The sequence below is a fragment of the Pollachius pollachius genome (genome assembly GCF_949987615.1).
Source record: "Pollachius pollachius genome assembly, chromosome: 6".
Taxonomy (NCBI): Eukaryota; Metazoa; Chordata; class Actinopteri; order Gadiformes; family Gadidae; genus Pollachius; species Pollachius pollachius.
In genome coordinates this window covers 22,138,680-22,143,712 of record NC_136939.1, presented here as the reverse complement: position 1 = coordinate 22,143,712, position 5,033 = coordinate 22,138,680, and positions in this window count along the sequence as shown.

Here is a 5,033-nt window from a genome sequence, read left to right as displayed (position 1 = left end):
TTTAACCATTCATTGCAGCTTATCTGAACAAGCTATAGTTTATATAGAACATTAATGGATATAAATTCCTTTGTTGGCCTAGACACCTGCGACCTGTAGCCTGCTTAACCATCTACCGGCTGCATGTCTACCTGCCTGCTTATCTACCTTGCTGCTTGTCTACCTGTCTGCTTGTCTACCTGGCTGCCTGCTCCTTATCTACCTAGCTGCATCTCTACCTGGCTGCTTGTCTACCTGTCTGCCTGTCCACCGGCTGCTTGTCTACCTTGCTGCTTGTCTACCTCTCTGCCTGTCTGCTTGTCTACCTGGCTGCCTGCTCGTTATCTACCTGGCTGCTTGTCTACCTGGCTGCGTGTCTACCTGGCTGCTTGTCTACCTGGCTGCTTGTCTACCTGGCTGCCTGCTCCTTAACTACCTGCCTTCTTGTCTGCCTGCTTCATCACCCAGATCATCAAGGTACTGCCTTCTTATCAAAGGAAAGCCGACAAAGACCCAGTGAACAATGTCTATAACATCTATATCACATCAGTCACGCGAATGGTATATTAAAGTATGAAGAACAAGCACAACTTTAAGAGTTTCCCTGCTGGTAAGTTCTCCATTCAAGTGTCTGTGTGTGTGCATGTTTTTGGATAACATGCATATTTGCACGCATGCAAATTGTTCATTACTGGTTAGACAAAAAGTGGAGTTGAGCTTAAATGCTAATTGGTTTCATGCGGGTTGGTGTATATGCATATTAAAGTATCAATTTGCACACAAACTTGTATGGGGCTCTGTGATAATTGAATAACTTGAGGACTCAATAATGGCCAAGATAAAGAGAGGGGGGTAGGGGATGTTGGAGTCAAATGAATAACATACATTAATACATATATATTTTAGTAGTCGGGGATCACTGCTGGACATATATCAAGTAAAAATGGACAGCATGCATTATGTATGACCAATATGTCATCCATATGAGATTTTTATCGAAGATGAGAATCGAATGGCTACCCCCTGAAACCTGAGTTTGATTAACATTGTCAGAGAGAAGAGTACGGGCATGTCTCCATGGACAAAATACAATCTCGCTCTCACTACGACGCTTGCACATCCATTAGGCAAGTATACGTATGCAATTCTGAAGCAGGCACAATCTCCTCCATTCTCCCATTCCATCAGACCACTCATGTTGAGTTAGTGTTTCTGTCCCGGTACTTTGTCTTGCACTGCAAAGTTAGCCAGCAGGTGCTGCAGTCTGTGAAACAAGATGTTCTAGTTCAAATTGAATGAAAAGGAAGAAACCACAATAATTAGAAAACATGACTGAGGTGACGCCATACGAGTATGTGAGCTAGTCAAAAATGATTCAGACGAAGTAGGTTATATGCTAAGTCTCCCTTGACCAATCAGGGAATTAGGTGTAGCTCTTCCACCATGGCTATTACAATTCTACTAGAACATGGAAGTAATGGCTCATCTTTAGATTGTGAAATCCTCATCTCTGCATACCAGTACCACTCCTCTCCCCTCCATCCCATTCTCTCCTCTCCTCCCCACTCTCCTCTACACTCCTTTCCTCTCTTCTCCACTCTCCTTTCCACCCCCCCCATTCTCCTCCCCACTCTCCTTTCCACCCCCCCCATTCTCCTCCCCACTCTCCTTTCCACCCCCCCTATTCTCCTCCCCACTCTCCTTTCCACCCCCCCATTCTCCTCCCCTCTCTCCTCTACTTTCCTCCTTACTCCTCTCCTCTCCTCCCCACTCCAGTCTTCCACACTCTCCTCCCTACTCCTCACAACTCTGTCCTCACCAATCCTTTCTTCTCCTCCCCACTGTCTCTTCTCCTTTAATTCTTTTTTCTTCCTTTCCTCTCCTCTCCCCACTCTTTATTCTCCTCTCTTCTCCTCACTCCATGTGAGCCTTCCCTCTTTTTCCATTCTCTTATTGACGTCTCCTCTCGCTCTCCCTTTCCTCTCACTCTCTCCCTCATTCAACGATTGGCCACACACTGTCTATAATTGTGGAGTCATCAGAAGGGGGAGAGGCGTACATGTTGTCTCCACGGTTGTTTCGCCTGTCCACGCTCAATCCCCTCTCTAAGGCCCAAATCAATGAACCGTACCTCACAGCAGAGGCAGGCTTCACTGTGCACACAATGTAGACAAGGTAGACACAGGCGCGCTTTCCACGGCACCATTCGTTTGGCGGAGGACTGCTTGTTAAATCCATCTGTGAACATTTTGTCACTTAAAGAAACTGTGAAATACAAAACAGAATGCATACATCAAGATGAGTTGCGTTGAAGGTGTTAGCTGAGTAGGCTACGCATATCGGACAAAATGTCTTTGAAATTCAAAGCACCCGATCCCCAAAGAATCAAAAGCAGCCATTGGCGATCCATCTTGATCCAAGTGCTGAGCATGCACAAAAGAGAAGAGGTTGTGTTCTTTTCAGAATCTCCATGTCTCCAGAGCTGCACTAATATCCACCAAGGACCACCTCCTCTCCCCGGGTCGAGGAAATGGTTCTGTTCTTAAGGAAAGAGCTATTAGGCCTGCCCAAAGTTAGAACCATCGTTTGATTATTGATAACCCACTATAACTCAGCGGTAGCAATTCCATTCTTTCTGACAGTCACATTTTATTAAAATCTATTTTGATGAAGGAAATCCCTGCTCTCCAGGTCTCTAAAAGCGACTATATTTTACACTTGTAAGACTTTTCTATCCAGTTAATGTCAGTGTCTGCGGGCTAGAGTTGTTCATCACTTGTATAAACTCTTGCCATCATGAATCCGACTGGTTACGACACAGGGAGGTCAGTTAAGCTATGAATCATGTAGAGCATTGTAGTCTATTCAGAGGAAACGGCTGCTAAATGTAAAAGGCCCAGCTCCCCTGCCTCTCCAAGAATGAGCCAGACACACCGGTACAAAGCTCATCATAAAGGGTGTTTTGTATTGGAGAAGCAACAAATGAAAGCGCTTCGGGATGGGTCTGTGCCGAACAACCAGCACAACAGAGCTGAACTCAGACTCAACCGTATTAGAATGAGGCAAAGAAGGGCCAAAACACACAGACACACAGACACACAGACACAGACACACACACACACACACACACACACACACACACACACACACACACACACACACGCACACACACACACACACATACACACACACACACACACACACACATTCTCGTTAAAGCAAAAACAAATGGGAGATGATTTGACTATCAAATAGAGCCATGCCTACTGGATCTGCATTCTGAAAGGATCAACAAGTCTGGCACACTATGCTCTAGAAAACAAAGGACTACTGGCTACTGGCCGCGAGCCAAGCCTCCACCAGCCACCTACGAAATCTGCCACAGATAGTCAGCTCCCCAAACCAATGCAAACCACACACACACACACGCACACGCACACGCACACGCACACACACACGCACACTCACACACAGGAGACACAAAACCATACATACCAACCAATGACAAACCTACACAGCCTTTGTCATAAATACTCACGAAAGAAAAAGCACGAGTCACATGCATGGGCATATTCTTGTCACTTTCATGGTATTGTTACATCTTTGTTGTATTATTTCAGCATTCAAAAGGCTTATGCTGTCACACACTAGTGTGTGGTCATGCGTTCTCTACGACCGTACCATACCTTCCCCTGCTGAAGGGTCCTTGGGCGGGGCATCGCAGCCTGATCTGCTCTTTGACGTGGTGGGTGGGGCTGCTCGAGTGTGGTGCTGGTGGTGTATAGTTTTAGCATGTTTTAGAGCAAGGCACCCTGGGATTTGTTTGTGGTTAATGCCGTTGAGGTCCTCTAAAGTGAAAGTCACGTTGCAAATGACCTTGTGCCAAACGGAAAATTAGGACCACTCTATTATCACAACTCTTTTCTCCACTCTGGGTTAGGGGGGTTGGGGGGAAGGGGGGAAGTCAAACGGAAACAAACAAAGCGATGAACACCGAGACGAAAGTCACCTCTAACTCCCGCCTACCCACTCCATTGACATTCCCGTCACGCCCCGGCCTCGTCCTAACACCTCTGGCCGAATGTCAATCAATGCGCACTTCAATCAATCACCATCAAGAAGCAGCAGGAGCCCCATTTAATCACCGGCCTCTGATTCCTCTAAAGACCCCTCCATCACCCACGCGCAGGTCAGCCGTTTTGACCAGCCGACGGCCGCAGGCAGCGTCCTCCTCCAGTGCCTGTTAACATGAAGGACTTGTAAGTGAGACGTTTTACATTCAGAGTGGGAACTAACTCACCTAAGGGAGGGTGGGGCTTGAGTGCCACGCAGGCTGAACGTAATGAGGCAAAATGTGGACCGGATAGGAATATCACACTTGGCAGACGCAGTAAATGTGCAGCGACCGTGCGCTTGTTTCATTTTGCAACACCAACATGAATGTTTCAGATAATCTCATGCACACACACAAACGCACGCACGCACGCACGCACGCACGCACGCACGCACACACGCACGCACGCACGCACGCACGCACGCACGCACGCACACACACACACAGACACACACACACAGCCAAAGCCGAGCCCCTAAAGTGTCCTCATTTAAATGTTTACTCTTCATGCGGCCAGATGGTAAATAGACATCGATCATAACTTCCCGTAACAGACCGCAGACATTTTCTCCCGGCCACACTCACTCTCCCGACGTCAGTCAGATGGTTTCCCCTTAATTAATTGGACTCATATACGCTGTAATTGGACGAATGCCACTGCATGTCACTCGTGGCAACGGGTTGTGTGCGTGTGTGTGCACGTGTGTGCGTGTGTGAGAGTGTGCAGATGTGTGTGTTTGTGTGTGTGTGTGTGTAAGTGAGAGAGTTTGCAGATGTGTGTGTGCGCATTGCGTGTGTACATGTGCGTGCATGTGTGTGTGTGTGTGTGTTTGTGTTGTGCCAGAGACAATGAAATCTCTATTACGGTTTGATATCTTCTCATTCACTCCCTCCTCATGTTACCGCCTCCCTTTCTGCAGCTGGGGCTGCCCTGAAGGCT